General features: G+C 54.5%; 1 protein-coding gene across 6 annotated transcripts in view; it reads right to left on the bottom strand.

Moving 5' to 3' along the window:
- The window catches only part of ZMIZ1 (zinc finger MIZ-type containing 1), a 233806-nt gene that overhangs the window by 186784 nt on the left and 34042 nt on the right, over positions 1-12980 (bottom strand). The window lies entirely within an intron of this gene.

Here is a 12980-nt window from a genome sequence, read left to right as displayed (position 1 = left end):
TGAGGCTAGCAAGGCCACAGAGACTGCTTGATGGATGAATGGATGGATCAATGAATGAATGAATAACTGATGAAAGGTGCAATAAAGATATTCAGTAAACAAGCTGAACTCCATTGGCCAACGGGCATGTGCCTTGAAATCGGGAACCCTGCTGAGCTCTCCAAGGGCTTCCTGATGCCCTTCCCACTGTGAGAATCCAGAATACAGAGTTCAGGTTGGTGAGAGGAAGAAGATTTGGTGATGTTGATACTCCTCTCTGTCATTTGACAAATGAGGAAACCGAGGCCCTGATAGGGGAAGGGTGTCTTCCCATGGTCCTGTATGTAGCAACAGAGCTGCAAGGACAAAAGTAGAACCCAAGTCTCCTGGCTTTGCCTACTGCCTGGAGCTGTCATGGAGGAAGGCACCATGGCAGTCCCCTTAGCTCTTGCGTCCTCATGCGTCAGCTCCTGCAGGCACCTAGCTGACCTGACTGTAGGGGATCAGGCCAGCCATGGAAGGCGGCTTCTGGGTAAAAAAGAGAGGGCAGTGGGAGGACCTTGGGGTAGGAAAAAGTGCAGATATCACACTCAGAACAGGGCCATCTGGTCCGATGGTCCTACTTCTCCCAGCCTGGAGGCCTGAGGCAGAGAGGACATTACAGGGAGCCCCAGGGTCAGAGATACCACTCCACCCATCTTTGGCTGGGGGCCTTTCTAAAACCCCCACTGACCTCCTCACTCCTCTCCACAGAGCCTTCCTGGGCTGCTGGTGGGGCACACACTGCTCACCACCTTGGAGAAGAGTTTAGAAGGATCTCCTACCCCGTGGTACATAGTCTACCAGCAGCACAGCACTTCCGTTCCACAGAAACGGTGTGGTCACCCAACAATAGGGACTAGAATATTCACAGTAGTGTCATTCATCATGGCCAAAAAATGAGAACTTCCCAGGAATGGATAAATGGGTATATGCAAGCAATGGAATACCACATAGCAATGAGACCGAATCATCTGCAACTATATCCAACAAGAGAGAGAAATCTTACAAACATAATGTTAACCAAAAAAACCCACACACAACGGAGAACATACTTAACAGGTCCATTTAAATAAAGGTTGAGAACAGGCAAAACTACTCTGTGCTGTGGTGGACTAAATATGGCCACAGATTCTTTGCAACTCCTCTTATCAAGAGGTGGAGTCCATTCGTCAACCCTGAATCTGGGCTGGCCTCGTGACTTGTTTTGACCAACAGGATCTGGAAAAAGTGGCGTTTTGTGACTTACAGAGGCTAGGCCTCAAGAGATCCTGCCGTTTCTAGCCTCTTTCCTCTTAGAACGCTGCCTGGCCATGGAAGGAAGCCGGTCCACCTTACTGGGGGATGGAGAACTGAGGCTGCCCAGCCAACAGCCAGCACCAACCAGCAGACGTGATGAGACATTCTCTGACCTTCCAGTCCAGCCAGCCCTTCAGGTGACTGGAGTCACATGAGCCCAAGGGAACCCAGAGAATTATGAGATAGTAAATGGTGGTTCTTTGCTTTAAGACTTTAGGTTTTGGGGTGGTTTTGGGGCAGCAACACAGAGCTGAGAGTAGGCTGTTGGAAGTTAGGATAGTCAGTCTCCTTGAAGGGAAGCAGTGACTGGAAGGGGACACAAGGTGGGTGGGGGTGTAGGGAGTCTGGAATGTTCTTTCTTGATCTGTGAGGTGGTTACATGAATGTGTTCATTTCGTGACAATCTGTCCAGCTACACTTAGGATATGCACACTTTCCTGCATGGATGTAATACTTCAATAGAAGCGAAAAACAAACAAAACTTCCATGGCTCACCGTCCTCCCAGTGTACCAGATCCAGCCCCACCCTGGTCTGCCTGCTGCACCTCACTCCTCTGCACAGTCACAGCGCTGCCTCACACTTCTGCAGCTAGAAGATGCCCTTCCCCTTCCTATTGTGCTTCAAGCCTGAGGGCAGGCAGCACCTCCGCCTGGAAGCCTTCCTGGACCTCCCCAGGTCTTGCCTAGGTGTCCATATTCTCAGAGCTCTCTCGCTGGGGCTGGTTCTTCCTGAGTGTAAGGTTAAGTCTTTCCCTCTTGTCTCCCAAGATCTTGAAGCTCTCCAGCGGGGGCCCTGTGAGGGATAGGCAGCACCCCTCTTCCTCTTCCCCCAGGGTTGGGACCCCCCCCAGAGTAGGCTTTGGGGGTAAAGGGGGAGGGAGGACTGGCCATTGGGTCTGTAGGCCAGCACCTCCCCAGACTCCGGCTTCTCCCACATAGATCAAAGGTGGGGCTGAATTTTAGGGTGCAAAGAGGGTCTATAGAGCAGGGGAGGACTTCAGGGGTCCCCCATTTTGCAGTGGGCAATGATACCCATGAAATGTGTATGGCTCCTTCCCTCTTAATTATCCATTAAAAGAAAGCAGCAAGGCCGACTGGCAGTAAGTACATCTCTGCTGAAACAATGTGAACAGCCAGGCAAAGCAAAGGAGAGCTGTGATGCCAGAGACAAGGGTGTCGGCTCTGCCTGAAACCCTTCAGTGTATTGACTGACTCGTCTCCATCAGCACTGAGCCAGAAGGTAGAAGCCCACCTGCAGCCCTCACATGACTGAGGTGAGGTCTCAAGTGACCCCCAGCACAAAGGCCTCTGTCCAGGACACCCCTCTGGGCCTCCTGCCTCATCTTTACAGTTCCAGCTCTTTCCTCAATGATTGTGTGACCTTGGGGGAGTCCCCTGTGGCCTCACTTTCCCCACTGTCATCTGAGAGATCTTGCTTAGTCAGTTATCTCTGATGAGACACATTTTTCTCTCCTGTGGCTAAACTGGTCCCATTGGCCAAGACAGTTCTGAGGCTCAGCCCTCTTTCTGGCCCCCTCAGGGTCCCCACTGTGCTGCTGATGGTGCCTGCCAGCAGGCTGATGTGCCCACCGCAGTCCACCAGGGACAGGGCACACAGTAAGTACCATGTCACCTGCCTGGCCCTGGGAAGGGGTGCCCAAGTCTGGAGGGGAGCGTCCCTCCCCACCCCTATGCCAGGGCTCTTCCTGGGGCATTTTCCCTCGTACCCAGAATGCTTTGCTAAGGAAAAAAAGCTCCCTGCCCAACAGAGAGGTAGACAGAACTCAAGAGAGGCAGTCTGTCCTGAAGGAGAGGTAACTCCAGGCACATGAGCATCCCAATGGGTCCAGCCGAACTCAGAAGAAACTCTGGACTGGAGCACAGGTGAGTGTGCTGTCTCACAGCTAAGGAGCGCCCCATCCCTAGAGGCATGCAAACAGTGAGGGGCACAGCCTCGTGGTGCTGTGGGTACTATAAACGTCAGAACTGAAGCTGGCCTCTGTATTTTCCCGAACTCCTCTGATGATAAGAATCACCTGGGCTGCTTGTTAAACCCACAGCTTCCCAGGCCTCTCCCCTGAGAATGGAAGTCTGTGGGTCTGGAATGCAGCCCAGAAATTTAAATTTTTAATAAGTCCTCCCAGGTGATCCTTTGCATCTGGAAAGTTTGGGGGAGCAGCAGCAGATGACCTTCCAGGTCCCTTTGGGGCCCAAGATGACTGATTCTGAGACCCCACTCCATATCGCCTGTACCCCATCTGGAAGGTACAGCAGACTAACTGCATCATTAAAATAAAATTATCTAAAAGCTTTGCAAGGGGGCAAGGATGTCAGGGGGAGGGGCGTTCTCAGCCCATGGTGGTAGCAGCAGCAGCTCCTTCCTAGCGCCCCCACCAAGGGCCCCCCAGAGTCATCGAGAAAAGCTCAGCATTGGGGTGGGGGGGTGAGCTGACAGCTGTTCAGCTGCTGCTCAGTGAGACCCGGAAAAGCAATTATCTTGCTCTTAGCAGAGAGGCACTGGCTTTTACCCACCCCCCTCCCCCCTTCTTCCCCCACTCTCCCCTTCACACCAACACACACACACACACACACACACACACACACACACACACACACACACACACACACACANGCTCAGTGAGACCCGGAAAAGCAATTATCTTGCTCTTAGCAGAGAGGCACTGGCTTTTACCCACCCCCCTCCCCCCTTCTTCCCCCACTCTCCCCAACACACACACACACACACACACACACACACACACACACACACACACACACACACACACACACACACACACCAACACACACACACACACACACACACACACACACACACGCGCGCACACACACACGCCAAGATGCTGCTGGCTGGCTCTGAACCGGCCTCTCCCCACCCCCAGCCTCCTGATTCCTCTGACTCTTACAACCTCCACCCTCAGAGCACATTTCCAACACTTAAATCATTTAGCCCGCTAAACCGGAGACGGCAAAATGGGTGCTATTTCTTAAAAACATACAGAGAGCGTATGAAATTATTGATAGCCATTAAACAGGGGGAAAAAATTAAACAGCTCTCAGCTCTTATCAATCATTCATGCAGTTTCCACTGGGGTGTTTTCTGGAGAGTGATCACACGGGCAACCCAGGGAGCTGGCTCCTGCCGACAAGGAAGGCACTGGCTGGACTGGACGGAACCCGGGAGGGGCCGCGGCCCCCAGCAATTACCCAGGCCACCAAGGCTTTGAAGGGGCTTTGGTACAGGGGGGTTAGCCTCTCTGCTGGCAAACTCCTGCCTCCCCTCTTCACCACATCATTAGCAAAGGGACACTCCAACACCGCTTTTGGGAACCCCCTTAAATAAACCCAGCCCGCTTTTTCTTGAGCATCTACTATGTGTCAGGGATGCAGGGCGCACAGATACATCAAGCCTCAAAGCATTCACACAAGTAAATACGGAAGCCCTATGCAGGAAGACGTGATTACACACCTTGTGAGGGGAGCTGTAATGGAGGTCCACAGAGGGTGGCTCAGAGGAAAAGGGGACAGCTGCGGCTGGAGGAGGGGCTGCCCAGGAAGGCTTCACCAAAGAAGTAATTCTTGCCCAGAGGACAAGTCTGGAAGGGCATTCCAGGAAAGCGGTCCAGCTCCAGCAAAGGCGCAGCAGCCCGGCTATGCCTGAGCCCCAGCGCTTTTTGTCAATGGCACTGACTGGCCTTGGGGATAGTAAATGGAGCAGGGAGCCCACAGTCACCTCAGCCTCTCCTCCAGGCACTGATCAAATCCAGGCCAGGCCAAGACCAGACTCCCCCAACCCCCAGCGTGAACTGGCAAGAGGCTGGGGTTCACCCCAGCTGCCGGGGGCAGTGGCACCTCCACCCCAGCACAGCTCTGACTCAGATCACCTAAGCCAGCGTGATGCAGACCATAGAGGCTGAAGGGCTGGGACACCATGGGTCCCCGGCCATAGACAGGCCTGGCAGAGCTGCCCTGAGGAGACAACCTCTCTCCTGCTGCTGAGCCATGCCAAGGACCCAGGCACCAGGGCTGCAGGAACCAGTAGACACCTGATCCTGCCCCGCCCTCTGCTTGGGGACGGTCCACAACCAGGGGCCATCTGAGGCTTTGAGGCCAGGCAGGGCTGCGGGCTGCTCTGGGGAACAAAGAGGCTAGGCCCATGCCTGTCCCAGCCCCTGCCGCCTCCCCCGCACCCAAGCACACCGGGAGGGTACCACATTCTTGAATGCTGAAGCTCTAGCTTCTCAGGAGCAGGGAGCTGGGAAGAGGCCCTGCCAAGTGCTGCTGGCACCCCTGCCAGAGAAAGCTGCTGTCACAGGGAAACACTCAGGGGAGGGCGGGTGTTTGCCACCAACGCCTGGGACTGTCAAGAAATGATCAGAACAAATTAAATTTGCAAAGTTGAAAAGATGTAATGAAAGCCCACTCCCCAAGCCCTTGGACATTTTGACCTGGAGGATGAGGCAGCTCTGTTTTGCCTGGTTTGGGGAAACAGTCTTAAGTTTGCAGGGGGTTGAGGGTGCGGGGATATGTGTGCCACCGGCCAGCCCTGGGAGATGGGGCCTGGGCTGTGCCTCTCTGGGCTTCAGTCTGCTCATCTGCACACACAGACTTCGTACGAACTGGTTGATCTTACAGGGTGGGGTAACCTCCAGGGGGTCTGTCCAGTCTGCCAGGAACACGCAGTTCCTCAAGGCTGCCTCAGCACCCCGTCACAGTCACCCAAGGACTTGAGGCAATGGGCCTGGGTGAGTCTGAAAGTCATCAGCCACTCTGCTGCCTCTGCAAAGCGCTGTGCTCACACCAAGGGCACTTGGCTCTCTGAGTTCCTGTCACCCTTCACCTAGATTGCTACACATGTCCCCTTCCCTCTAGTCCACCTCCATGCAGGTACAGGGACCTGTGCAGGGCTTAAGCCTGAGCTGGCACAGAGTGGGCTGTCAAGGAAGGTGTGCAAACCCATAGAATCAAGGCACGAATGGACAAATGACCCAAAAACCCAAATCAAACACAGCTGTCCCTGCTCAGGTACCAGCTCCGACTCCCCACTGCCAGCACCTCCCACTGCCAAATTTCTAAGCCCTTCACCTGTGAGTTGTGTCCATACTTGCAGAAGTCTCTCACACCCTCTAGACCCCAGCCATTCCACAACTCAGCCTCCCCGAAAAGCTTCCCCTGGACTTGAGTGCCCCAGGGCCTTTGCATGTGTTATTGCTTTCTCTATCCAGCCAAGTCCTGCTCTGGGTCAAGCTCTATTTCTCCCTTTGTAACTACTGCAAACATTTTTCACATTACACTAGACTGGATTCTGTTCACATCTGCTCCAAACTAAATGGGGGGGGGGCACTTTGAACACTAACAAGGTTCCTTCCCTCAGCACTTGGTACGCAGAGTCAGAGAGGGGCCTCTAACTTTACTACACTAAAACCAACCACCCCAGACCCCCGGCCTGCAGCCCAGCATCAGTTCTTCTTAACAGCTAACCTGCATTGCTCCTGCTGTAATTTTAAAAACCATTCCCTGGAGAGTGGGTGAGACGTTCTCAGCCAAGTGTAAGTGAGACTGTACGCTGGGAGCTCCTGGAGCCAAGGGAAGGGGCAGGCTTGGGAATTTACAGGCAAAGGCCAGCAGAAATTGGCCACAAATGAATCATTAACTCTTGAGTTGAGAGCTCTGAGTGGCTGGTGCCAAGGTCTCAGGCTCTGGCCTGTGTGGGCCACTTGGCCTCGCTTGGCTCAGGCCTGTGGGTGGCCCCACCCCCCTACAGGACATCTGCTTCACCCCACAGCCACAAGTCATGGAGAGCTGGGCTGTCTGGGCCAGAACAGCCCAGATGTCTTATGGGAGAGGGCACGCCCTTTCCCAGGAACGACTCCAAAACTTTGCCCACACACTTCTGTCCTTCTGGAATGCCGTCCCTTCTAGCAAGCTAAATCCCCTTGTCCTTCAAGATCTAGCTCGAACCGCTCTGGCCTACCTCTCTTCCCCACCCATCAGGGCCCACCTTGGTCCCCACACCTCTCAGCTCCTGCAACGCTGGCTGTGTCTGCCAGTCCTGGTCTGACACCAGGGGCTCATTTCTTTAGTGAAATCCCTGCCAGGATAGGGACTTTGCACCTCGTCTGCATCCCAGCAGCTGGCAAGAGAGGGGGCACAGACCAGGGAGCCCACATGTGATGGGGCTATTCTTGGGCTCAGTCTGCAGCCAGCAGGAAGAAGAACCTGGCTCAGGTGAGACATCGTGCTCGCCTCTGGGCCTCCTTTCAGGCCTCAGGTCGGCTGGGGTACAGTTGAGGCAGGGGCAGAGGTGACCGCTGGCCTCCTACTGGGAAGCCAGGTGATGTGGGGAGGGCTGGCACCCTGATTCCCAGGAGCTAACAGAGGCAAGCACTGACCACCTCTGTCCCCAGAGCACAATCCTGCAGGCAGGGGTGTGTTTTCACCACAGCCCCTCTGAGCTGCCCTTCTTGGGTGGAGACTGATGGACACGACATCTAGAAACAAGTAATATTGTAATGTGATGTCCACACAGCGTGCACTGTGTGCTCACCTGTGTTCCAAACTTAGCGTCTGCCTCTATAGCAACAAGGTTGGCAAAACCACTAACAAATACTGCTGACTCGAGCAGTTGCTTTGTGTCAAGTGCTGTGCTAAATACAACACATATTACCCATGAACCCTTCTACCACACCACGAGGTACATACTATTAATATGCCCTTTTGAAAGATGAAGAATCCACAGTTCCTAGAAATGTAGATGAAGTGGCACACCCACCTCCCAAGGCAAGAGTGTGGCAGCTGGGGATTCAGATGAAGGTATCTGACCCAGGTACCCCCACGTGCCTAGAGGCCCTCAACTCGAGCACTCGGAGCTGGAATAAGCGCTGTGGGCACCACCCCGCAGCCTTCACAGAGCCCTTTTCTCATCTGATCCTCAAAACAGTCCTGTGAGGTAGCCAGTGAGGGTCATTATTACCATTTTACAGATGGGGACACTGAGGCCTGATGGGGAAAAGGCCTTGGCTTATCTAGTAACTTCCATGCCCCTTTAATCACCACGAGCTGGCTGCTGTTAAAACCATGGTGCAGATGGCAAAATGCTAAGCATGGGAGAGGCAGACGAAGCTGCCACATGCTGTTGACAGAGCCCGGGTTTCTGCCCCGAACCGCCTGACTCCTGACGGGGCTTCTTCCATGACACGGGGCTGTCCTCAAGGCTGGGCACAGAGTAAGTGTGGGCTCGTGGGCATGGTGGGGGGACATGGCCCAGGAGCACAGCACGGGGCCGAGGCGGGTGCTGCGTCCCTCCCTCCCGAGCCTCCCCAGACAGGGATAAGCCAGAGATGTTCTCAGGACAAGCCCACCTCCTCACCTCCCTGTAGGTCCTGGGCCAGGGCGCTCTGTGCTCATTTACCATGGTGGAATCTCACTGATGAGCTAACTGATGAGGCCGGGACGTCTCAGCCAGCCACACAAGTCACCACGTGTGTATGCGTGTGTGGGTGAGTGTGGATGGCATCCATCTGAGGAAAACAGGATGAGGTGGTGGCTGCCTGCCCACAGGCACATACCCGTCACACCCTGACACAGACACGCACATCCAGACACACTCACAGATGTGTGCACCCCCCTCACCAGTGTATGCAAGCACACACACGTGTGCACCAAGCACACACATGTGCTCATCTGCCCCTATACTCACTCCCAGAACAGCACACACCTGCATTCGGGGCACTGGGGGGCTGCCGAGCAGGGACATGGACAGTGCTGAGGCTCACACATGCACAGAGCCCAGGAGAGTGGGCAAGGGGAGCAGGTGGGCAGGCAGTCATCTGCAGAGCTGGGCACGGAGGCCCTCACTGCCGCTGTGCTCCTGGAGTCAGGCCTGTCCAGAACAGGCGCATAAATCAGGAAGCTGCCTGTCGCAAGCATTCAATCACCATCCCTCGGACACGGCACTCAGAACAGAGGGGCAGCCAGCACAGGCCCTGGCCCACCAGCTGGGTGGGGGCAGAGGGGTACCTGGTGTTTGCGTCCCCTCCACCCAAGCCTACCTCGGTATCCTCAGCCCCCAGGCAGATCCCTGTCCTGCTTGCCCGCCGGGCCCTGCCTCCCTCTGGCCTTTCCATTCTGCCTTCTTCCTTTGCATTCGCCCAAGACCCCTGAGCTCACCCCCAAGCTGAGTGCTGCCCTTCTACCCTCAGTGCTGAGGGCTTCGCCCAATGACCAGCACCCTAAGACCGAGGTGTGCTGGGGCTGAGGGTGGGGGCGGCAGAGAGTCTACTTCTGTGCAGGAACACTGGGGTACTGTCTGGGATGTAGGCTTGGGGCCACTCCCCGCTGCACCTCGCATGAGTCACCTCTGTTCTCCTGGCCTCCCATCCCGTCTGTAAATGGGGACTGGAAAGGGACCTCCTGGGGCTGCTCGGCCTGAGGATCTGCCGCCCAGGGAAAAGACCCTCCATGGATGCTGATTAATTACGACTATGAATAATACAACCATCTGTATCTCATGGTGGAGCGAGGAGGATTACAAGTGGGCCCCATGCCCCAGAGGCAGAACACATGGGTCTCTGGGTGGGCTGGGGTGTCAACCCCAGGCCTGCAAGCAGATCTCGGTGGCTGTGCGTGGGGAAGGGTTGTTTATATTGCACTGCAGAGAGAGATGCAGACAGGAGAGACAGACAGGTTGGCAGACAGACAGACGGGGCGGGGGGGGGGAGCTGGTTCGTCACACGATGAACAGTAGACAATTAATCACCCCTTGCCAAGGCTCTTGGACAGGGTTCTCGCTGCCTACCACCGGGACAAATCAACTTGGCCTTTCTACTTCTCAGCCCTCACTCCACCCCACAGTGGAGCCCAGAGTCCTCAGTTGCAGGGGGTGACACGGGGGTAGGGATGGGGGCACCTCTGTTTAGAGAAGTGCCGGACACTGTCATCTGCCAGGGCCAGGTCAGCCCCCCAGCACCAGCTCTCTAGGACTGGCTCCTGGGACCACCCCATTTCATGCCTCTGTGCCCTTGTACACTCGGGTCCCTCTGCTTGGTGGGCCGTCCCTGCCCTCTGCAACCTCTGTTCCAATGGCCTCCCTCGGAGGGGTAAGTCTTTCTCAACACCCCCTCATGCAGTGGGACTCATGTGTGCTGTCCCTCCTTCCACTGCCCCGTGGTGACCGGCACACCTCTGACTTCATCTGTCCACCCGAAATGCTCTCTTGGTGTGCACGTCCAGCTCTCGCCTCACAGTCACCAAACTGTGAGCTGCTTTTGTTGACCCACTTCTATGATTCCTCAGTGCCCAGTGAAGGAGTGAACGACCCCAGCTGGCCCTCCAGAGCGCTCACCTTGAGCCAGGCCCTGCTAACCTGTTCATTGTCACAACAGCCGCTTGTGGTTATTTATGCCCATTTCGTTGACGAGGAAACTGAAGCATAAAGAGAGAAAAACTCGCCAAAGGTCCCAGGGCTAGGACATGGTTGAAATGCAAAGCAGGCCATTTGGCTCCAGAGCTCTTACCCACCAGGCTACAAAGATGCCAAATGAATGGATGAATCAGCGAATGAATGAAGTTTAAACATCAGGATGCATCACGTCCTTTAAGTTATTTTTGTGAGTGGAAGGTAAAAAGGCCAGGAGATAAGTGTCATGGGTTCAGGCCAGGTCTTTGCATTTAACTGGCTGTGTGACCTCAAGCAAGTCATTTGCCAACCGTGGGCCTCGCTTTCCTCACCTGTAAAATGGGGGAACTGGGGCTGCCTGGTCTGCTGGCCAGAGATGAAGGCAATGGCAGAATGAGCCCTCTGAGGACAATGACAGAGCATGATCACTGTATATGATGTCTGTATATATGACAGCCAGGATTTCCAAACCAGGTGCCTGCACGTCCGCTCTGCCAGGGACCCCAGGAACAATGGATCCAACGAGCATCTGAAACCTTGGCAGCACATCCACTGTTCTTGGGTCTGGTCAGCATACTTCCTGGGCAGCTATCCTGTGTGCAGCCATGGTAGGGAGGGGACATGGGAAGCTGATGGGCTTCATGAGCACAGGGCAGGGTGCTGACCCTCCCGGGCCTGTGACTTGGTTGAGGGACGCTCCCTGCGTAATGGGCAAGGGCCCCCCCGGAGCACCTGCTTCCTTCATACAGGAGCTCTGGCCCCAATATCGGTGTAAAGCGGACAGGATTCAGCCACAGGCTTAGGGGGGGGCTCCCAAGCGACAGAAAGGCAGGTGTGTCCCCGAGCTTTCTTCCCATACCCATGGCAGAAACTTCCAATCAATGCCTATACTCTCCGAGCTCAACGTGACCTCACAAGCACTTTTCTGAACAGCAAGCACCCTAGGCTGTCACTCTAAAACCTATAGCATTTGACATCCAGTCAGTGGGGCAACTACTACACTCTGCCAGAGGTTGGTCACACTGGGCAGAGGTAAGACCTGGACCCGGGCAGCGGAACTCCGGTAGCCCCATGTTAGGGGTGCAGTGGTCACCTCTGAGTACTGTGCCTTCGGAAGACAATCCACCAAAGTGTCCTTCCAGTAGCCCCTCCCCGTTCGCTCCTCTACAAGGAGATACAAGGTGAAGGAGATAAGAGTTCACAGAGGTGAACAGGAAAGAAGAGGAAAACCCAGTTTGCCGAGCCCCTCGCGTTCCCTAACCAGCTCCCTGGTTTCGTCATTTCCTCTTGCCATCTAGACTGCCATTTGTTTAATATTTTTCTTGAAATCAACTCACAGTTTTTGCTAAACTACATTTATTACAAAGCTTTATCGTATAACCTTAAATACAAAATTAGCCTCGCTCGCCATAAATAGAAGTTAACCATGAAAACAAATGCAGGAGAGTAAACAGTGGCATTTTTCTGATGTATACCTGCGGAAGGCTCCAAGCCCCACCAGCTCGCTCTGTTGAAATGGAGACCAGCATGCGTCCCAGGCACTGGACGCTGTCCTCAACACAGACAGAGGGCAGAGAACTTTGATCAGTCATGATTAGTGCAGCGCACGAACCTCTGACAGTCACCTCTGTGTACCTTTGAGGTACATGAGCACAGTTCAGTGATGCTTGTTGGCTCCGAAAGGTGGCAGGTAACATGTTTCTGTTACACAGATGAGGAAACAAGAGGCTCAGAGAGGTGAGCCCACCAGCCCAAGGTCACACAGCAGTGCCTGGCCGAGCCAAGCTTCTGGCTCAGGCCTCCTGACTGAGCACAAGGTTCTTTCCTTGCTGCTGCTGCCACCGCCGTCTCAATGCCACACGGAGTCACTTAGGCGGAGCAAAGTCGCTCTGACCCACAGCTGGCATGGTAACGGTTTTTACACCTGAGGTTAACAACTGTGATTTAAGAGGTTATTTGTCTTAATTTTCGGGAATCGGTTTCTCAGGGAGGAGGTAACTAACACATCGGGCGGGGGAAGCTAGTCTTTTAAGAAAATATTTATAGCATTTCAAGACAGTTTGGTGGCAAATGGATACAGCATCTGCTATTTTCCTCACTTTCCGCCACAGCTCTAAAGCCCAGAGCAGTTAACACACACACACACACACACACACACACACACACACACACACACACACACACCACCACCACCAACAATAATACAACAACCACATCAATGCTGATAGGAAGTCAAAGCCCAGCTCTT

Source organism: Hipposideros armiger, unplaced genomic scaffold (genome assembly GCF_001890085.2).
Source record: "Hipposideros armiger isolate ML-2016 unplaced genomic scaffold, ASM189008v1 scaffold_652, whole genome shotgun sequence".
In the NCBI taxonomy this organism is placed as follows: domain Eukaryota; kingdom Metazoa; phylum Chordata; class Mammalia; order Chiroptera; family Hipposideridae; genus Hipposideros; species Hipposideros armiger.
Note: the sequence above shows the minus strand (reverse complement) of the source record. Positions and strands in the feature narration are given on the sequence as shown.